The 24,012-nt window shown below is 35.5% G+C and overlaps 1 long non-coding RNA gene across 1 annotated transcript; it reads left to right on the plus strand.

The window, feature by feature from the left end:
- The first annotated feature begins 1,666 nt into the window (after positions 1 to 1,666).
- On the plus strand, positions 1,667 to 18,081 carry LOC118500283. Its single transcript, XR_004902846.1, has 3 exons — positions 1,667 to 1,793; positions 10,385 to 10,388; positions 18,048 to 18,081. It is a non-coding gene; the product is annotated as an uncharacterized LOC118500283 (long non-coding RNA).
- Positions 18,082 to 24,012: the final 5,931 nt, after the last annotated feature.

Genomic DNA, 24,012 nt, shown 5'->3' on the forward strand with positions numbered 1-24,012 from the left:
ATGAGAGAATACATCAAAAATCATAGACTCCACCAAAAAGCTGTTCAACTTAACGAATGAATTTAGCAAAACGGCGAGATACAATGACAATATTCAGAAATCAAGAGCATTTTTATACACCAACAATGAAATATCAGAAACACAAGTCAGGAAAAAAAATCCCATTTATAGGGGAAAAAGAAAAATAAAATACTTAGGAAAAAATCTAACTAAGGAAGTAAAAGACCTATACTCAAGAAAATACATAACACTGAAGAAAAAAATTAGGGAAGATACAAACAAATGGAAACATACTATGCTCATGGCTCTAAAGAATCTACATTACCAAAATGTCCATACAACCCAAAGCAATTTACATATTCAATGCAATATCTTTGAAAGTACCAATGGAATATTTCACAGATATAGAACAAACACTTCAAAAATTTACCTGGAATTATAAATGACCCTGAATGTCATCAGCAATCGTGAGAAAGAAGAACAAAGTAGGAGGGATCACAATACCTGATATCAAACTGTATTACATGGCCATTATAATCAAAACAGCCTGGTACTAGTATAAGAACAGACAAATGGACCAATGGAACTGAATGGAATGCCCAGAAATAAACCTAATCATCTACAGTTAATTAATATTTGACAAAGGGGGCAGTAGCATAAAATAGAGCACAATATCCTCTTCAACAAATGGTGAGGGAGAGGACTAGACAGCTAAAAATGAAACTTGACCACCAACTTACAGCATAAACAAAAATAAATTCAAAGTTGATAAAAGACTTAAATGTAAGTCATGACACCATGCAAATCCTTCAGGAGGACATAGGCAGGAAAATCTCAGATATTCCACACACCAATATTTGCACTGGTATGTCCCCTAGAGCAAAGGACATAAAGGAAAGAATAAACAAATGGGATCTCATCAAAATAAAAAAACTTCTGCACAGTTAAAGAAAATAGCATTAAAATGAAAAGAGAACCAACTGTATGGGAAAACATATTTGCCAATGATACCTCAGACAATGGTTTGATCTCTAACATACATAAAGAACTCACATGACTCCATTCTAAGAATATCTGCAGCCCAATTAATAAATGGGCAAAGGACTTGAACACATACTTCACCAAGGAGGACATACAGAGCGTCCAGAGACATATGAAAAGGTGCTCAGTATTGCCAGCCATCAAAGAGTTGCAAATTAAAAACACAATGAGATACCACTTTATACCAGTGAGAATGCCCATCATAAGCAAATTAAGAAATGACAAGTGTTGGAGAGGTTGTGGAGAAAAGGAAACCCTAGTGCACTGTTGGTGGGATTGCAGAGTAATGTGACCATTGTGGAAAACAGTATGGAATTCTCTCAGAAAACTAAAAATGGAACTGCCTTTTGACCCAGCAATTCCACTGCTGGGATCATATCCTAAGGGCCCTGAAACACCAATCCAAAAGAACCTATGCACCCCAATGTTCATAGCAGCACAAGTTTTAATATCCAAGTGTTATAAGTAAGTGAAGTTCCCATCAGTAAATGAATAGATCAAAAAAACTATGGTACCTTTACACAATGGAATTCTACCCAGCAGAAAGAAAGAAGGAGCTCCTATCCTTTGTGACATGACAGCATGGATGGAACTGGAGAGCAGTACTCTAAGGGAAATAAGTCAGGTGGTGAAAGATAAATATGGTATGATCTCACCTTTAACTGAAACCTAATCAACAAAACAAACAAGCAAGCAAAATATAACCAAAGACATTGAAATTGCGAACATGCTGATAGTAACCAGATGGGAGAGTGGAGGGGATAATGGAGGAAAATGATGAAGCATTTACTGGAACAACTGTAAAGGACACATAGACAATAACAGTGGGGGGTGTGGAAACAGGAAGGAAGGTTAGAAAGGCTGGGGTGGTGTGGGGCAAAAGTCAGAAATCTCTACTTGAACAACAATAAAAATTAAAAGTACTTATTAAAAAATAGAAGCCCTTATTATCAGAATTTATGTTAGGTTCTACATTAATAACACGCAGTGCCTGTACATAGTCAGTACTCAATAGCTATGTTGAATGATTGAATGAGTAACTGAATAAATTCATCTCCTCGATTTTTCTTCATTTCTTTCTTTATTTCTTTTTTAAAAAAGATATTATGCATTTATTTGTAAACAGAGGGGGATGAAGGGAGAAAGAGAAGGAGAGAAATGTCAATGTGTGGTTGTCTTTTGCATGCCCTCTACTGGGAATCTGGCCCACAACCCAGGCATGTGCCCTGACTGTGAATCCAACTGGTGACCCATGGTTTGCAGGCCAGCACTAAACCCACTGAGCCACACCAGCCAGGGCTAATTTCTTTGTTATTTTTCAGATTTTACCCACATTTTAATTTTTTTCATTTTATACTTTGGAGGAGGAGATAGTAAATAATATTTTTATAAATAAAGAACTCAAACTATTAAATTCTGAATAATGAATATATATCATTCATTATATATATATCATTCATATATAATGAATGATATATATATAATATATATATAATATATATTATATATATTATAAGTGCCTTAATGCAATATTTTCATTGTGGATGTGTGTATAAAGTTTCATAATTTCATGCTTGTTTCATTTGATTTAATTTTAAGCAAATATCCAGATTCTCTTTATATTGATAAGACTGTATCTGTTAACTTTGCTGAGGTTTTCTCAATATTCCCAAAGTCATACAAAAATAAAAACTATATAATTTCTGTTCATAGAGCATATTTTCATGTATTTGTTTCTTAGTGAGACATTTAGCTCTATTTTTAAACTAAGTAGTTACTTTCTGAAATATACTTAAAGATTTTTAAAATCATTTTCCTAAATGACTGCATATAAATTTCTATTGCTCACTAAACCCATACATTTATTTTTTAAAAGATTTTATTTATTTTATTTTTAGAGAGAGGGGAAGGAAGAGAGGAGAAAGCGAGAGAAACATCCATTTATGGTTGCCCCCTCATGCACCCCCACCCCCAGAGACCTGATCTGCAACCCAGGCCTGTGCCTTGACTAGGTTGAACTGGCAACCCTTTGCTTCACAGTCTGGCACTCAATCCATTGAGCCACAGCAGTCAGGGTTCATACTTTTAATTTTAATAAAACTAACACAAGATTTGGAAAAATAAGGTGAGCTAAGTAGATTTATTTGAGCTGTTATAACATTATGAGTTTCACCATCTGCCAACCATATTGATTCCCTGAAATGTTATTTTTATACAAAACGGTCTTCAATAGGTCCAGAGGAATTTGTGCCTGGATTTTCTGAATTAAATTGCTTACTATCACTAAGATTATCTTGCATAATGTATTAACTGGTAAAAATCTGTGTGTGTGTGGAGAGAGAGAGAGACAAGAAACATGCATTGTGTTATTTTTGCTTTTATGTGACATATATACTTGCAATAATGGAGGAGCCAGCACCACCATCAGCACCACTCTATCTCTTCTATTAAAATAAAAGAAAAAAAATCATTCCACTTCATATTCCAAATCAAAAGACTTTTGGAAAACATGTCTTTATTTTTTATTGGAGAGGGGGTGGGTTTTATGAGGTCTTAAAGTAATGAAGTACTTATTTTTATGCAGTACAATATTGAGGTTCCACTGCATCCCTCACATAAGGATTAAAAACCTTATTATTATAAAAATATTATTTTTGTGAAACTGGTTCCATAATCTAGAGACAGAGGTAAAATTACAATTAAAAGAAAAGATGGAGTGCTATCAAAATATTAATATCCACCTGGTTGTTAGAGATCCCTCTCTATATTTTCCATTAATGTTTCTATTCATAACAAGACAAAGTTGAAGATATGATTTGGATTTAAAAATATTTTGTATGGTCCTAGCTGGTATGGCTTAGTGGATTGAGTGTGAGCTGTGAACCAAACAGTCACTGGTTCAATTCATTCAGGGCACATGCCTGGGTTGCAGGTCAGGTCCCCAGTAGGGGGCATATGAGAGGCAACCACACATTGATATCTCTGTCCCTCTCTTTCTCCTTCCCTTCCCCCTCTCTAAAAGTAAATAAATACAATTTTTAAAACATTTAAAATATTTGTATGAATCCAGATTTGTGTAATTGGTGAACTGTTAACAGATTCCTGTGAAACTGGAGGTGGGTGACTATAGATCTCAGTACATGTTATTCTTAGGAATCTCATATTTGAATAATTAGAGGACCATGGTACATTTGTGAGTGGGTTCATGGTGCATTTTTAAGTTAATCTCCAATGTTCTCTCCCAGACATAGATAAACTTGTCAGCTACTTACACAGTCTTATTTGTGAGGTGCTGGAAATAGTTATCAGTCCCCAAATATCACCCTATCAGCCTGCCATTCAGTCAGAAACTCTTTAGAAGCTACTCATTCCTTATTACCCAGAGTTCCTGTTAAATGTCAATAGTCTACCTTTGGAAATATTTCATATTAACCAATCAGTATCTCTCAGCTCTTTTGCAGCCAGCAGGACTTTAGAGGAGACAGATGACACAATGCATAATTCCAGATTGATTGTAGATTTCAGGACTCTAAACAGGGTGCAAGTTTTGAGCGAAGTGCTTTATGGAAAGCATTTGAAATGAAAATGATTGTACGTTGCACTGGTCCACACATGTACTTTGCTATTACAAAGGACGTCAAGATAAAAAATATATATATCTTGAGAGACAAGACTTGCAATAACTTTAGTGCCACATCCACTATGATAAAGGATACATTTTAGCTGGTAGAAGAAAATATGACTTAAGGATTCAGGAGATAGTGAAAACATAAAAGGTAATTGCTGTAGGTATTTACAAGAAAGTTAGTTAGATCTGACTAAATAAGCACTAGTGTGGTCCCAGGTAAGTTAGAGGACATGTGGAATGAGCATGATCTGCAAAATGTGGTATTCTTCAGAGATGAAAAAAGAGACCATAGAGGTTGTACAGATAAGATAAATTAGCAAAGTGTACAAGTAAATGAGAAAGAAAATCAGAGGGCAGGAGAAGAACTACCTAAATAATTCAACTGAGTGAAACTAAAAATTGCTTACTGACAGCTCAATCACTTTTTATATTTATATATTATGTAATATGAAACTACATTTTCTTCTGGCTTTCCAATCTATTGATAAGATCAAAAATCTTTTTTAAAATTAGAAAATAAAGTACATTTAGTAGCCTAAAGGAAAAATCTTTATGTTTAGGTGCAGTAAATTTTTAATTGGGCACTATTACATGAAAATTGTGTGTTCCAGCCCTGGCTGGTGTAACTCAGTGAGCTACACCATGGGATTGAGCATGAGTTGTGAACCAAGGGGTCACTAGTTCGATTCCCAGTCAGGGTACATGCCTGGATTGCAAGCCAGGTCCCCAGTGGGGGCTATGTGAGAGGCAACTCCACATTGATGTTTCTCTCCCTCTCTCTCCCTCCCTTCCCCCCTCTCTAAAAATAAATAAAATCCTTAAAAAAAAGAAAATGTATGTTCCATTGTGTTGATCTTTTTCCATCAGGGTTTCCATGACCATTGACATACCCCAGTCATCAGTACTGTTGGCCTGGCCTGTGTGACCATGAACAATGATTCGAGTTGGACTTTAGAACCTATAAAGAAAAATAACCTAAAAATAAAAAACCCATGGACAAAGCCCAAAGGGAGGTAGGATTGAGGGTTGGAGGTGGGTCGGGCAGGAGAGAGTGGTGGGGAGAAGCTGGAGACAATTGTACTTGAACAACAATAAAAAAAGCACAAAGGATAAAAAAGAATATTCCAATTGGCTCCTAATAAATACTCACACTACTAAATGGTTGATGTGGACACCAGGCTGCAGTGTCCATGGTGTTATGGATGAGACGACACAAATTCACAGGAATTACCAAATCCTGTGGAGAAAAAAGGATGGTACAGCCACTCTCTCCACGGGAGAGCACCCCGACTCTTGCCTTGACAAGCTTTTATTGACTTTCTAATAGTGTACATCAAAGAAGGTTCTCATTCATTATGCTTAGGTTTGCTTCAGGTAATTACTTTTTACAGATAGCAACCAAAGGGATGTTACTGATTAGTTCTTACAGATTAACAAGGGAAAAAATGTTTGCAAATGCAAGGGAACAATAAGAGTAATTGGTCTGGTTACACTTTAGTCCTTGGGAGAATTAGCACAGACTTCAAGAAGTTACTTTAAAGATATACAGTAAGCATTTGCTATTTCAATTTAGGATGAGAGAGTTTTAGCAAGAGCAAGTCACAAAGCAGCCTAGGTATAATGCAGGCCTGATTTCCCACAGGAGAACCAGTCTGTGGGTTTGGCTCCTGTGTGCCACCATGCACCTATGGGCTTTCCCATAGGGCTGAGCTACAACTGCCATTCCCAGACAGATTGCTTCCCTACAGTTGTTGGAGATTGTTTTCTCCATGTTTTGTAGCTTTTCACATGATCTTTAATTATAATGGAAGGATTAAATTACCAGGGATAAGAAGGGAAGATTAGTAACACAGATATTCTGATGATTGTTGTAGAATATAAAAGAATTAATGAATTGAAAAAAGATTAGTATGTAATAATGAATTTTAAGAGGTTTTAAATTGTTACTAAAATTCCTGCCATAATCTTATTTCATAATTTAAATTATTTATTCAAAACATTTAATGATTGAATACTTAATAAAATTTAAATATTAACATAACAAATAGTATACAAGCTGTGTACAATGCTCAGAAGAAAACAAAAAGGAACAATGCCTAACTCTGCCTTTAAGCAGAGGTGCATATAATAATAACTACAATGCAAAATAAATCTTAACAAAAGCAGCTTCTGTTTTTTTCCATGACAGAGTAACTCATAGCAGAATAACCCTGCCACCATAAACAACTATTAAAATGAAGCACAGGCAGTACAGGACTGTGATCTTTCAGAGAATAAAAAACACTGAAGTGAGCTCCTTGACTGTCCAGCTTTTCATTTCTAAGTACTTTCTGGAAACAATACAGAGATTTGGTGTTTGAGCAGGGAAACAAACTGTCACTCAGGTGACTATGAACAAATCAGTGTTCAGTGGTGCTGATGGGCTGGAATTTTCAGGAAAATAATCAAACATAGGATGGAAATGTGCTGAGGAAAACAACATGGAAATGGAAATGTAGGCATCTCTTTTAGTTCATAGACAAGTAATATACAGTACACAGAGACCTCATTGGAAAAAACAAGCATCTGTGAGACTTCAGAACATCATTATAAAAGTTAATCTATTCTATCTCTATAAGAATTAGTTACATTCATCCTAACAATACTTCAACATTATTGAAAAATGAAGCAGAATTATTAGCAAATTAACTGTTGGCCAGGATAAAACCCATACTCCTCATGTAAAAATATCTTGGCTTTAAAAAAGTAACATTCACAATATACACAATAATTTTATTTTAATTAATAGACATACAAAAAGGAAAACAAAAAAGTGGCCTAGAATCATAGGTATATTTTTCCAAAGTCATTAAAACAGATCCTAGGTGACAGAAAATATGTCATTACTTAGCAAACAAAAACAAAAAAAAAATGGTGGGCACTATGACAATTCAGATAAAGAAGCTCAGCAAAAAATAGAATTTGTAGAAAAAATTTAATGAAAAATCTAGAGCTTAAAAAATTAAATATATGAAATAAAAATATCACTAGCTATATATTTCAGTAAATTGTACACTCTAGGAAAAAGTACCAGGAAATATTAAACTATGACAGTAGGAAATACACAAAAAGAAAGCATATGGAATAAAAATACTGAAAAAATTAAATGAAAAGCTCATTTAACATGTGAACCAAATGAAAGTGTTCACACACACACACACACACACACACACAACCATTAGAGTTCCAGAAGGAAAGAAAGCTAAATTGGGCCAGAAAAAATATTTTGAAAAAAACTCCCCAAATTATAACAATTCACAGAAGTTGTTGTAATATATAATGTATAAATTATATATTTTAATATATGATATATAATATATAAAAATTATATATAATTAAATGTAATATAATTATATATAATGTATGATATATTGTTATATAGTATAATGTTATGATGATATATAATCATATAATATAATTATATTATTATAATATAATGTATATATTTATACATTTATTATGTTATATGATATTATACATTATATTATATTGTATTATATTAATAATGTTGCATATACTATAATATGATTATATTATATAATTATATGTAATATTATAATGCAGTCTTATGTGATATATGGTAAATTATAATAATAATATCATAATATATAATAAATAATATAATATTTATCTGACGTTCTCAGTAAATTTTCAAGCAGGTTAAATATCCACATACACACACAAGCCACTTATAGAGCTATCATAATCATATTGCTGAAAACCAGTGCCCCCCCCAAATTAAAAAGAAGCAGGAAAAAATAACTCAAGGGAAAAAAACAAAAGGATTATATTTCTTATCAGAAACAGTGCAAGCTAAAAACAGTGGCAAGATGTCATCAGAATGACATCTTTGGCAATTATTTTAAAAATAACATGAATACTAGAATTGTATATCCCAGTGGACATTCTTAAAAAATAAAGTTGAAAAGAAAGACATTTCAAAGTAAGCAAAAGCTAGAAGAAATTGTCTTCACAGACCTGCACTGAAAGAACTGTCAAATTAGGTTCTTCAGGAGGAAGGAGACTAACACCACATGGAAATTTGAATTATACATGGAAATGAACACAGTGAAAAAGAGTAATATGTGGGTAAACATTAAAAAACATTTTTTCTTTTAAAAATTTATTTAAAAATCTGAATATTTAAAACAACATAATGACAATGTATTATGTGGTTTATAACGGTGAAGTAAATTTTGTAACAACAATGAGGTAGAGGAAGAGATATAGTAAAAGCATATGGTTACAAATTTATCACCTTATATATGAAGTCTATATAATATCTTAATTTGAAAGTAGACTTTGATAAGTATATTGGCATATTCAAATCACAGAGCAATCCCTAAATTTAAAACAAAAATATACACGTAATGAGACAGTAGTCAAGTTAAGATGAAACTATATAAAGACAACACAAAGAACACTGTCCAAAAGAAGCAATGAAAAAAAAAAAGAAAAGAAAACATGTAATTCAACAAACACACACAGGAAAAAGGAAGAAAGAAAGATACGTAAGACAAATAGAAAAAAAATGATGATAGAGTAGAAATAAAACCACTTTGTCAATGATTATTTTAAATATAAGTGAATTAAGCATTCTAATTTAAGGTAGAGATTGTCAGACTAGAAAAACAAAATAAAACAAAACAAAACCTTACTATATATATATATACATATATATATATATATATATATATATATGTATATATATATATATATAAAATCCTCACCTAAGGACATGTTTATTTATTTTCAGACAGATAGGAAGGGAGGGAGAAAGAGGAAAAGAAAGATACATGTGAGAGAGAAATATTGATCAGTTGCCCCTTGTACATGCCCCAACCAGGGATTGGACCCACAACCTAGGCATGTGCCCTGACCAGTAATTGGACTGTGACTTTTTGATTTATAGGAGATTGTCCTGCAGTTATTCAGGGCCATGTAGGTTCACAAGGGACTCTGGCAGATGGCAAAAAATTCACTGAGTCATGGGATGTCTGACAGTTTTACTCTGGGGTGGGGTGGTCCATCTGTGCCACAAGCCATGAGTTGCTCCCAACTTCCTTATAACTAAATGCACCCAAGGCCAGCAAGGTGCAAATACTGACCTTCAGTTATATAACAGAGCTTCATTCTATGCATGTGGGCCCTCACTCAAGGCCACATAAACACAGCCAAGGTACAGTCACCTGGATATCCAATGAGGGAGCCTGCCTAACTCCATTTTCCTGACAGGGATGCTCCAGCTCCAACTAAGGTATACCTGCAAAGGTCCCACTATATGCTTTTGGCAAGAGTTTCATTTTAAGTATAAGGAGACAACTAGGTTAACAGCAAAATGATGGGTAAAGATATACCATACACACATTAATCACAAGAAAAGCTCAAAATATATGTTTTTGGAGTGGCTACAAAGTATATATTTGAAAGCATGGAGTATTACCCAAGATAAAGAAGGACTTTCATAATGAAAAAGTAGTCAATTATTTAAGGAGATATATGTGTGCATCTTAGAAAATAAAAATGCATGAAGCAAAAAGTGAGAGAATAAAAGCACAAATAGACTATCTATGATTGTAGTTAGAAATATTAATTCTTCTATCAATTATTAACTTAAAATTTAAACCAAAAGAAAAAATAGGGAGCAATGGAAGATGGCAGCGAGACAGGTGGGAGTGGAGTCTGCTTGCCCCTGCACAAGGGTGAAACACCTAGCCAATCTTCTGAGGAACAGAGCGAACAGCCAACAGTATCCCAGCATATGTGAAGATTGGAGACCAAATATTGTTGAGGGTATTAAAAAATCAGATGGTAAGGAGAGTGCTTGAGTACAATAAGGTCCCTGGGTCCACCTCCGGGACCAGGGAGGCTATAGCCCCAGGTCTGGCACCTGCCAGGTCTGCTGCAGGGTTCTTGGGAGAAAACTGCGTCAATGGCTTCATCCCCTGCAAAACACAGTTTGAGCAGCACCAGAAGAGACCTGGTTTCTTGAAGTCATAGGTGGGCAATAAGGATGAAGTAAACTAACACTTGCTGAGATTGTGGACACTGGCTGGGGAGAGTGGGGCAGTGAAGGACCCTGACCCAGATAGTCCCTGGTCTGGTTAGAGAAATGGGTTGTGTGAGAGTCTAGGCCTTTGTATGGAGTGGCAGGCTTGAGCAGGAAGAATTAAAAACAAATGAAAAAAGAGGCACTCGGTGGATGTTTAGGAAATTCTCCTGAAGTAGTCCCCCGGCCTCTGTGCCCTTAACCCTACCCAGACATGTGGTGCTCCTAAGGTATCATGGAAGGCCCTGGGCTCACACCTGAAGCCCTGAGGAGAACACACACCTGAACCTGCAGGATGGGTGGCTGCTTATCCTGGCCAAGTAGCAGAGACCAAGTGCTCACACCCACAGCACCAGGAGGGAGCATGCCTGACTCTATGGGACCAGCAGCTGCTCTTATCTCCACAGCCACAGGCCCTGGATGGAGTGTGGCTGACCACACCACCCAGAGGCACCAGACACCCAATGCCTGCACATCAGGGGAAACAGCAGAGGAGGTCTGTACCTGAATCTGCAGTTACAGCCACAGTGGCACCCCTGCCCTGCAGGGCCAGCTGGCTCTCTGGGAGGAAGGCAGACATGCCACTGCACAGGAGAACTGCAGGGCTCATGGAGTCAGCAATCCCCAGAAAGACTTAACTCAGTATGGAGGCTAAACCAGCCTGAAGGGGTGCTGAGAGTCCCTGGTATCTAGGACAACAAAGATCAAGAAAATGGTGTGTGAATGCCCCTAATTGGTGCAAATCAAAGACAGCACACTGATGGACTAAAGCCCTAGGCTGGGAGCAGAAGGGCACTGGGGACTCAGCAAGGAACTGAGGAAATGGGCTGGAGGCTGGGCAACTGCTAAGATTGCAGCTCAGGAGGGAGAAAAAGCAAACCAATTCCCCCTCAGCCTTCTGCAGCCAGGAAGCCCAGCAGAACTGGCTTGGCCCGTTTGAAGCCAGCAGAAGACTTTTTTAAGTTTTTTTTTTTTATTTTAACTCCTTCCTTTCTTTCCTTCTTTCTTTCTTTCTTATTTTATTCCTTCTTCCCTTCTTCCTATCTTTATCTTTATATCTCTTCTCACTTCCTTTTTTTTTAATTCCCACAAGTGAGAAAATGAAACCTGGAACTGTGAAAAGACTACAGTTGGACCCAAATAGAGGTTTTCCTAACAGCAGAGACATTGAGACAAATTTCACTTTGATACTATAGAGAACTTGCAAGTTATTGTATATTTGTATTATTATTTTTCATTATTCTTACATCTTGCATTTTATTAATAATTGTGTATTTCTCTTCTCTTTGTTTAGCCTTTGCTTGGCTTGTTAAATTGCACTGTTTGACTGGTTTCTCTTCTTCTCTCTTTCATAGTGTATTTTTAATTTACCATCTTTCACTTCACATGTGTTCCCCTAGCACACTACTCTAGGTCTTATACTTCCTGTTATTGTCATCCAGATCACATAAACTCTGTCATACGATTGTTGCTCCATTATTATTGTAAATAATTGCTGTTCCTTACAATTGTCAATACTATATAGCTCCCCATCCAGATTTTACCTTACTTCACTGTTTCCTGAGCTTATTACTGTTATGATTAATGCTATTCTCACACACACTACACCTATTTTTCTATTACACACTCTCACTTACTTCATAATCTGACCTCCCACAAGCTCACTGCTTTCTAGATCCAACTCACAATCCTTCCCTCCCCAACAAGAGTCTTATCTTCTTTCCACCCTTTCTAAAAAGGGCTAGTTGGGTGAAATATCACAGTTAACACTATATATATCCAAAGGATCTCCTATCTCTTCTCTATGGGTTGGTACTTTAAATACCATAAAATATACCCTGCTGTCTTAAACCATTTTGCCTCCTCCCTCCAAATTATCACAGAAAAGACTAGGTGGAAGCTGTGAACACCAGAATACCTGCTGAAAGAGGAAACCCACCAACAAAGGAACCACCAACAGATAACAACAGAAGAAGGTGAACAGGGAATAGAAGCCATACTAAGTCAACCCAAGAGCTATCTGGAAATATGATTAAATGGTGGAGAAATTACTCAGAACAAACAACTGAACAACATTAAGAGCAAATCCTCAAAACCTTGTACACAAGGAAGAACCAACTTCAGCACAGCCTGTCCACACCCATACAACAGAATACAAGATGTAGTAGATGGAGTGACCCTCAGCTAACCAGCCACTGGGATAGACCCACCAAAGAAAGACCAAACAACAATCAAAATCCAAAGACATACAGAGAGCCAACATAAATGGCAGCCCAGGGCCAGTGAGCTCAGGGGGTCAAGGAGGCTGCACCACTCAATATCAAAGATCTTCTACCATAAAAGTTCACATCATAAACCCAGGGACTCAGAACAGATCAATTTAAAAAGCAGAGACTAACAAGAAGAGTCTCACAAACAATGGGAAGAAAAAGCAACAATCCCAAAAATAAAAGAAAAGTACAAAGCCTCAGAAGCAATGCTAAACAAAATAGAAGTAAGTTGAACTGAAGTCAGCTATCAGATATTGAGTTCAAAGTAATGGTTACAAGGAAACTACAATAAGCCCACTGCAAACTATATCAACATGAAAAACAAAATAGAAACTATCAACAAGGGCCAAGAAGAAATGAAGAATACAATTTCTGAACTGAAGAACACAGTAGAAGAAATCAAAAGCAGGCTAGATGAAGCAAAGGATTGGATCAGCCAGCTGGAGGACAAAGTAGAAAGAAACACCCAGAAAAAGAGAAGGAAAAAAGGGCTCAGAAAAAACAAAGAGGGGTTAAGGTAAATGCAGGACAACATGAAACATCACAACATCTGTATAATAGGGATACCAGAATGAGAAGAAGAAGAGCAAGAGATAGAAAACCTTTTTGAAAAAGGAATGATGGAAAACTTCCTTAATTTGATGAGAGAAAAGGTCACACAAATCCAGGAAACACAGAGAGTCCCAATCCAGAGGAACCCAAACAGACTCACTTCAAGACACATCATAATACAAATGTCAAAATTCCAAGATAAATAGAGAATCTTATAGGCAGCAAGGAAACAGCAGGAAGTAGCATACAAGAGAGACCCACTAACACTAGCAGCTGACTTCCATTACCTTGTGACTTCACAAGGTAAATGTTCCAAGCCAGGAGGGAATGGAAAGAAATATTCCATGTAATGGGAATTGGAGAACTGAAACCAAGACTACTTTATCCAGCAAGGCTCTCAATTAAAATGGTAGGCCAAATAAGGAGCTTCCTGTACAAAAGAAGCCTCAAGGAATATATCTTCTCTGTACCAGCTCTGTGAGAGATGCTAAAGGGTTTGCTTTAGAACAGGAGAAAACAGTGAATAGAGAGGAACACAGGTATGAAAAAATGGCAATGAATAGGTACTTATCAATAATAACCTTAAAATTAAATGGATTAAATTCCCCAATTAAAGAACTCAAGAAGAGCTGAATGGATAAGAAAGCATGACCCACAAATATGCTGCCTACAAGAGACCCACCTTAGAACAAAATATTTATACAGGCTGAAAGTGAAGGGCTAGAATTAAATATTCCAAACAAATGGACAGGGAAAAAAATGCCAGGGTAGCAATACTCTATTCAGAAAAAAAATAGACTTCAAAGAAAGAGTCATAAAAAGTGACCAAGAAGGTCACTTCATAATACTCAAGGGAAGAATCCATCAAGAAAACATAAACATTGTAAATATATATGCATCCAACATAGGAGCACACAAATACATAAAGAAAATCTTGGAGGACTTCAAGAAAGATATTGATGGCAACACAATTATAGTAGGGAATTTTAAAACCCCACTGTCAAAAAATGGACAGACCTTCCAAACAAAATATCAACAGAGATATTGTGGCATTGAACAATGCCCTAGATGAAATGAACTTAACTGATATATAGAGAGAGTATTTCATCCTGAAGAAGCTAAATACACATTCTTTTCAAATGCACATGGAACATTTTCAAAGATAGACCACGTGATAGGACACAAAAAAGCCTCAAGAAATTCAAGAAAATTGAAATCATATCAAACATTTTCTTTTACCTCAACGGACTGAAACTAGAAACCAATCTCAAGGAAAAAAAACCTTAAACAAACAAACTCAGGGAGATTGAATACCATGCGATTAAATAATAAATGGGTCAAGAATTAGATTAAGGAAGAAATCAAAAATTTCTGGAAACAAATGAAAATGAACTTGCAATAATCCAGAACTAATGGGAAAAAGCAAAGACAGTTTGAGAGGGATGTTCATAGCAATACAGGCCTACCTAAAAAAAGAAAGAAGCATTTCAAATAAACAACTTAATCCTACACCTACAAGAATTTGAGGAACAATAACAAAGACAGCCCAGAGCAAGTAGAAGGAAGGAAATAACAAAGAACCAAGCAGAATTTAATGACATGGAGACTAAAAAAATTCTAAGGATCAACAAATTCAAGAGCTGGTTCTTTGAAAAGATAAACATAGTCAACAAGCCTTTAAGCAGGCTCATCAAGAAAAAAAGAGAGAGGACCCAGATAAATACAATTGGAAATTAAAGAAGAGAGGTTACAACTGATACCACAGAAATACAAAGGATTGTAAGAAATTACCTCAAAGATTTACATGCCAAGAAATTTGAAAATCTAGGTGAAATGGAAAAATTTCTAGAAAAATATAATCTTCCTAAACTCAATGAAGAAGAAGCAGAAAACCTGAACAAATCAATAACAGTGGATGCAACTGAAATAGTAATCAAAAAGCTTCCAACACATAAAAGACCTGGACCAGACAGTATCACAGGAGATTTTTACAAAGCATTTTAGGGAGAGTTAACCCCCATCTTCCACAGATTATTCCAAAGAAACTGAAGAAATGGAAGACTCTCAAACTCTTTTTATGAAACCAGCATCATCCTAATCAGAAAAATCAAATAAATGCATAACAAAGAAAGAAAAATTCAGGTCAATATCGCTGATGAACATAGATGTCAAATCCTCAACAAAACATTGGCAAACTGCACCCAGCAATACATTAAAAAGATCATAGACCATGATTAAGTGGGTTTCATCCCAGGGATGCAAGGATGGTATGATATTCACATATCACTAAACATAATACATCACATAAACAAATGCAAAGACAAAAAACAAATGACCACATCAATAGATGCAGAGAAAAAGATTTGATAAGGTACAGCACCCATTTTTGATAAAAATACTTAGTAAAATGGGAATAGAGGGAACATTCCTCAAAACAATAAAGGCCATATATGAGAGACCTACAGCCAACATCATACTCAATGGGCAAAACTTAGAGCTTTCCCACTAAAATCACAATCAAGACAAGGTTGTCTACTTTCACCACTTGTATTCAACACAGTATTGGAAGCCTTAGCCACAGCAATCAGACAAGATAAAAAATAAATGGCATCCAAATTGGAAAGGAGGAAGTAAAATTACCCTTGTTTGCAGGTGACATGATAATGTACATAGAAAATTCTATAGACTCCACCAAAAAACTATTCAACCTAATAAATGAAGTTGGCAAAACAGTGGGATACAAAGTCAATACTGAGAAATTAAAGGCATTTTTGTACACCAACAATGAAATTTTAGAAACAGAAATCAGGAAAAAATATCCTATTTGATATAGCAGCAAGGAAAATAAGGTACCTAAGAAAAAAACCTAACCAAAGAGGTTAAAGACCTATACTCAAAAAACTATACAATACTAAAGAAAGAAATTAAGGAAGACACAAAAAAATGGAAGCATATACCATGCTCATGGATGGAAAGAATGTACATCATCCAAATGTCCATACTACCCAAAACAATTTTTAGATTCAATGTAATTCATATTAAAGTACTAATGACATATTTCACAGTTATAAAACAAACATTTCAGAAATTTATATGGAACCAGAAACAACCCTGTATAGCTGCAGAAATTTGGAGAAGAACAAAGCAGGAGGGATCACAATAACTTATATCAAACTGTGCTAGAAGTCCACAGTAATCAAAACAGACTAGTGCTGACATAAGAACAGACATATAGACCAATGGGACAGAATGGAAAGCCCAGAACAAAACCTAAGTCTCTATGTTCAATTAATATTTGACAAAGGAGGAAGAAGCATAAAATGGAGTAAAAAGAGCCTCTTCAACAAATGATGTTGGGAGATATGGACAGATATGAGAGATATGGACATGCAAAAAATGAAACTCACTCACCAACTTACACCATACACAAAAATAAATTCAAGGTGGATAAAAGACTTAAGTATCTCAGCAGGAGTATCTCAGACATTTCACACAGCAACATCTTCACTGATATATCCCCTCAAACAAGGGACATAAAGGAAATAATAAACAAATGGGATCTCATCAAATTAAAAACTTCTGCATGGCTAAAGAAAACAGCATTGAAATTAAAAAAGAACCAACTGTATGGGAAAGCATATCTGCCAGTCATACTTTGGACAAGGGTTTGATGTCCAAAATATATAAAGAACTCACATGACTCCTCTCCAGGAAGACAAAACAAAACAAAACAAAACAAAACAAAAAAAAAACAAAAAAAAAACAGTTAAAAAATGGGTGAAAAACTTGAATAGACACTTCTTCAAGGAGGACCTACAGAGGGTCCAGAGACATATGAAAAGATCCTCCACATCACTAGCCATCAGTGAAATACAAATTAAAACCACAATGATATACCACCTCACATCAGTCAAAATGGCCATCATAAACAAATCAAGAAGCAAGTGTTGGAGAGGGTGTGGAGAAAAGGAAACCCTAGTGCACTGTTGGTGGGAATGCATACTGGTGCAGCCACTGTGGAAAACAGTATGGAATTTCCTCAGAAAAGTAAAAATGGAACCTCCTTTTAACCCAGCAATTTCACTGCTGGAATTATATCCTAAGAGTTCTCAAACACCAATCCAGAACAACCTATGCATCCCAATGTTCATAGCAGCACAGTTTACAATAGCCAAGTGCTGGAAGCAGCTTAAGTGTCCATCAGTGAATGGATGGATCAAAAAAGTATTATACATTTACACTATGGAATTCTACACAGCAGAAAGAAAGGAGTGCCTACCCTTCACAATACTAAGGTTGGATGGAAAGCATTATGCTAAGTGAAATAAGCCAGGCAGTGAGGGACAAATACCATATAATCTCACCTTTAACTGCAGCATATCAACAAAAGAAAAAAGCAAACAAAATATAACCAGAGAAATTGAAATTAAGAACAATTTAACAATAGTGAGAGGGAAAGGGGGGACAGTGGGGAGAAGGGTTTTCAGGAACTAGTAATAAGGACACATGGACAAAACCAAGGAGGAGGGTGGAAACGAGGGAGGCAGGTGGGTTTGGCTGGCATTGGGGGAGTGGTAAGTTGAAAATGAAGTCAACTGTAATTGAACAATAATAAAGTAATAAAAATAAAATTAAAAAAAAACAAATAATAGAAAATAAAAGCATTTGACTAAAAAATAAAGAAAGAAAAGGGTTTCTACCTATGCCTCCATCTTGGCCAGAACTCCCAGAATTTATTTTTGGTAATAATGAAATTAGAAACCAAAACCAAAAAGATGTTTCTAGAATGGCTAAAATATGTAAACATTTAAAATCATATATTTAAACAGACCAGTGCTCAAAAAAGAAATCACAAGGAAAATTAGAAATTTATTTAAATTGAATGAAAAAAAAGAACATGACATATCAAAATGTTGGTTTCTGCTGCATGACACTTATGACATGTGTAGCTTTAAATGCTTATTTTAGACAAGAGGATGGATCTGAAATAATGATCTAAACTTCCATTTTAAGGTAAAAAAAGAAAAATATGCTCTAATGCAATTAGAAGGAATGAAACAATAAAACGTGGATATTGTTGAGATAGAAAATCAACAAGCTATAGAAAAAAATTGTATCCCTCAAAAATTGATAAAATTATAATTTTTATTGTTTCTCAAGTATAGTTGTCTTTATTTTCCCACCACCACTTTCCCTTGCCATGCCCACCCTCAATCCTACCCTGCTTTGACTTTGTCCATGGGTCCTTTCTACATGTTCCTTGACAGCCCTTTCCTTTCTTTCTCCCATTAACCACCCACTCCCCTCTGGTTTACTCTCAGTTTGTTCTTTATTTCAACATCTCTGGTTATATTTTGCTTGCTTGTTTGTCCTATTGATTAGGTTCCACTTACAGGTGAGATCGTATAGTATTTGTCTTTCACCACTGGCTTATTTCACTTAGCATAAATACTCTCCATTTCCATCCATGTTGTTGCAAATGGTAGAAGCTCCTTCATTCTTTCTTCTGCATAGCATTCCATTGTGTGAATGTACCAGGTTTTTTTTGACCCACTCATTTATTGATGGACATTTAGGTTGCTTCCAGCACTTGGCTATTGTGTGTTGTGCTGCTGTGAACATTGGGGTGTACTGGTTTCTCTTTAGAATGAATAATTTTTCACAATATCACAGTCTTGTATATTGGTCAGGAAAATGGTTAATCATCAATTTTGGTAATGAAAAGGAGGCTATTACTGTAAAATCTACTGGAATTATGAGAAGAAGAGAATATTATAAGCAAACATATTTTGCTAATAAATGATATTTGAAATGGACCAATCTCCTTAAGATATAAATTATCAAAAATGACATAAGAAGGAAATAAGAAATTAGAATAACTCAATAAATGGAATGGATTATTAGTTGAAAACCTCTGATGAAGGTAAATGATCTTCTACAAGTTTTTTCAGAATAAAGTAAATACATCCCAAATAATTGGAGTACTGTGTAATCATAATTCAAGAAATTAACAATAATATATGAAAATAACATTATGAATCAATATTTCTCAATTTATTTTTAAAAACTTTACATACTGCTATTAAATCAAATTTAGCGCTACTATGTTAAAAGGAAATTCATCATAAATTAGTGCACTTTAAGAATACTGTTATTTCAACATTCAAATATCAAATAAAGGAATCCAGTGCATGTAGTATATCACATTTTCCAAAGACAGATACTCCTATATACCTCTTACGGTACATGTTCTTATAGTTTAGTATTGCCACTTCAACAGTGAGCTGGGAGGACTATATCCTCTTCGATGACCTCTATTACTTCCTTGATAAAGAGAATATGATAGTAGTGATTCTGGACGACTTTTGATTCTGGATCATAAGTGACAATATGTTTTCTGCCTAGCTCTCTTTCAGAAAATTCATCTTGTAAGCCTTTAGAGAATATATAAGAATTATAGCTATCCTACTCACCTGGAGAGCTCACATGGAGAGAACAGATAGAGATAGAGAAAATCCCATCTGTTATAACACATCTTTTTAGATGTTTAGTGTTTAATTTTAATGTTTAGATGCCTCTATCCCAGGCAACAGACATGTGAGTCCAGTAGCTTATGAGATGACCCCAACCCCAGTAAATGCCAAACTGTATCTTCATTCAAGACTCTGAGTAAGAACCACTGAAATGAATGGCTCATGACTCCTTGATGCACAGAAATTGAGGGAGATAAATTATCATTAATTTAAACCATTAAGTTAAGGGTGATTTTTTAAATTTAGTATCAGATAACTTAAACATTTTGTTACTTGCAGTTGTGGCATTGCTACCACAAAATGTTAAAAGCTTGAAACAGCAGGCCAACATGGGAAGCATTTTGAAGAGATTGTAGGTGGAGGCCTGATGACTGCAAAGGAGATTTACAGTGGTGATGATTTCATGCAATGTATTGGAGGTGCCACCCAGCCTTTCTTATCTGCCTATATTAAAAAAAAATGAGACAAAGAAGATAATATAGAGAAAGGATTGCTAAATTAAAGCATTTAATATTCCATTCCCAGCCTCTTCAAAATTCTCAAATTAAAAAAAAAATCAAAGCAAAAATCCAGTCCAGTCTGATATTACCAAAATATTATCTAAAAATAAAGTCAAATCATATGAGTTATTTATACATGTTGGAATTTAAACTTTTGTCCAATATATCATTGGCAAATATGTTCTCCCATACAGTGCGTTCCTTTTTCATTTTAATGATGGCTCCTTTAGTTTTTCAGAAGATTATTAATTTGATGCAGTACCATCAGTTTATTTATTCCTTTGTTTTCCTCCATAGGAGATATATCAGCAAAAATATTGCCACATGAGATATCTGAAATTTTACTGCCTATATTTCCTTCTAAGATCTTTATGATATTGCAACTTAAATTAAATCTTTTATTCATTTTTTGTTTTTTTCTGTTATTTGGTGTAAGTTGGTGGTCTAGTTTTATTTTTTTAGAAGCACAAGTCTAGTTTTTCCAAACACTATTTATTAAAGAGACTGTCTTTATGACATTCTATGATCTTGCCTTCTTTGTCAAATATCAATCGACCACAAAGGAGTGGATTTATTTCTGGGCTCTCTATTCTTTTTTATTGATCTATATGCCTGTTCTTATTCCAGTACCAGACTGTTTGGTTAAAGTGGCCTTAGAGAATAGTTAATACAGGTATTGTGATACCTACAATTTTGTTCTTCTTTCTCAAGCTAGTTAGGGCTATTTGAGGTTTGTTTTGGTTCCATATAATTTTTTGGAATATTTGTTCTAGATCTGTGAAATATGTAATTGGTATTTTAATAGGGAATACATTGAACCTATAAATTTGGGGGGTAGTATGGACATCTTAATGATATTAATTCTTCCAATCCACAAATATGGTGTACACTTCTCCTTATTTGTATCTTTCTCAATTTTTTACTTTAGTATCTTATAGTTTTCCAAGTACATGCCTTTTACCTCCTTCATTAAACTTGTGCCTAAGCATCTCTATTTGTTGCAATAGTAAATGGGATTGTTTTCTTAATTTATTTTTCTGATAGCACTCATTATTGGGGTCTAACAATGCCATCATTTTCTGAGTATTAATTTTGTATCCTGCTACTTTGCTAAAACATTTATTAGGTCTATTTGTTTTTTTGTTTTTTGGTGGAACCTATAATGTTTTATATATATGATATCATGTCCTCTGTGAATAATGACTGTTTCACTAACTTTTTTTTCCCATTTGGATGCCTTTTATTTCTTCTTGTCTGATCATTGTAGCTAGGACTTCTAATACTATGTTGAATAACAATGGTGAAATTGGACATCATTGTTCTTTTCCTGATCTTAAGGGACATGCTTTTAGTTTTTGCACATTCCATATGATGTTGGCTATAGGATTTTGTATATGGCCTTTCTGAGCAATCCAGTTAAAAATTGAGAGAGCAAGCACAAACCCAAATGCCAACAATAATGATGTAATTTTTGGAAATGGGAGTCCTTGAGGCACAAATAATAGAAAACTATGAATAGTGCCTCCTGGATTTGCACAGTGTAGCAGCCTTGATTCTGGGTAATGCTGGGTATGCATACATGAAACATGAGGATCCAAGATGGTGGAGGAGTAAGTAGAAGTGATACCAATACCCTCACAGAACCATCTGGAATTACAACTAAATTTCAGAGAAACCACCTGGAATTAAAAACTGAACAATAGTGGGAGAGAAAGGTTTTAACCATGGGCAGACAGATGAAACATCTTCACCACAATGTGACTAGTACAGAGTATGGAGCAGACATGAGAAGGCTGGCTGAACTCCCCTGGGAGCTCGCTGAAGTGCCAGAGGAATATTTCAGTGGCCAGGGGGTCCCCTCTGAGCAGTATGAGGTCTAAACCCCAAACAGAACTCCCCAGCTTACAGTACCAGAGCCCAAAAAGAACCCAGATAAATCCAGCTGTGAAAAGAGGCAGGGTTTGTCTGTGCAAGGGACAGACAACTGGAGTCACAGAGAGCCTTTTAAATAGCCAACACATAAAATTTCATTTGGAGCCACTTACCCTGGGCTCCAGCAAAGGGAAGTAGACTGGACTAGAGACAACTGAGGAGAGACTGATTATAGTGACTTTGGGGAAAGAACTGAGAGAACAGCCACTTGGATTCTGGAGCTGAGTCATGCCCCATACTGCAGCCATCTTGATCAGGCAGGCAACTCTCCTCCAAGTGGCATTAGCCTGAGGAGAAGAAATAACTCACCCACAGGAATTACTCTGCCTCACCCTGTGGTGCTTAAGCTTGACTGCTTATTACAGAGTGGCTAGATCAACAAATGAAGAAGTCTGCCATACACTCTACATTGTTGGTAGTTTCCTAAAGACAAACAGGGGTCACCATATTACATTGCCAGAGATGGATTCAGAAAGGAAAAAAACAATGCAACTGCACAATAGCATACAAGACATGATGGGCATAGTGACACTATATCAGCCAGCTGGAGGGAAAGACTCACCAAAGAATGGCCCAACAACAATCCAAAACTAATTATAACTAGAGAGATAACATGAGCAGCATAAAGTACATCCCAAGAGCATAAATTTTAGGAGATCAAGGAGGCTTCACCACTGAATCTTACAGGTCTCTTACCATAGAAAGTCACACCATGAAGACAAGAAGTCAAAGCAAATCAAAATAATAAGCAGATACAAACAAGAAGAGTACCTAAAATAGGGGAGACAAAGAAACAATCCTTTATCAAAGAGAAAGGATGAACCCACAGAAAGAATACTAAGTAAAATAGAGGCAAATAAGCTATCAGATACTCAGTTCAAAAAAGTGGTTAAAAATTCATTGAGCTCAGTGAGAATTACCTAGAACTGCAGGGAAGGTATGAGGAATTTACCTTCTTTCTGAAAACTATATCATCATTGAAAAGGACATAAAAACTATCAAGAAGATCCAAGAAGAAATGAAAAATAAAATTTCTGAATTGAAGAACACAGAGGAAGGAATCAAAAGCAAGCTAGCAGAAGCAGAGTCAAATCAGTGAGCTAAAGGACAAGGTAGAAGAAAATTCCTAGGAAGAGCAAGCAAAGGAAAAAGAATCAAGAAGAATGAAGGGGGGTTAAGGGAACTACAGGACAATATAAAACATAATAGTAACCATATAATACAAATACCATAAGGAAAAGAAGAGGAACAAGGGATAAAAAAAAAAAAAAAACTGTTTGAAAAAAATGAATGAAGGAAACTTCCATAAGGTGATGACAGAAAAAGTCACACAAGTCCAGGATGCCCAAACAGTATGAATCAAGGTGAACCCAAAAAGGTCCACTCCAGACACATCATCATTAAAAGGGTAAAACACAAAGGAAAAGAGAATTTGAAAGGCAACAAGGGAGAAACAAGAAATAACATT

Source organism: Phyllostomus discolor, chromosome 1 (genome assembly GCF_004126475.2).
Source record: "Phyllostomus discolor isolate MPI-MPIP mPhyDis1 chromosome 1, mPhyDis1.pri.v3, whole genome shotgun sequence".
In the NCBI taxonomy this organism is placed as follows: domain Eukaryota; kingdom Metazoa; phylum Chordata; class Mammalia; order Chiroptera; family Phyllostomidae; genus Phyllostomus; species Phyllostomus discolor.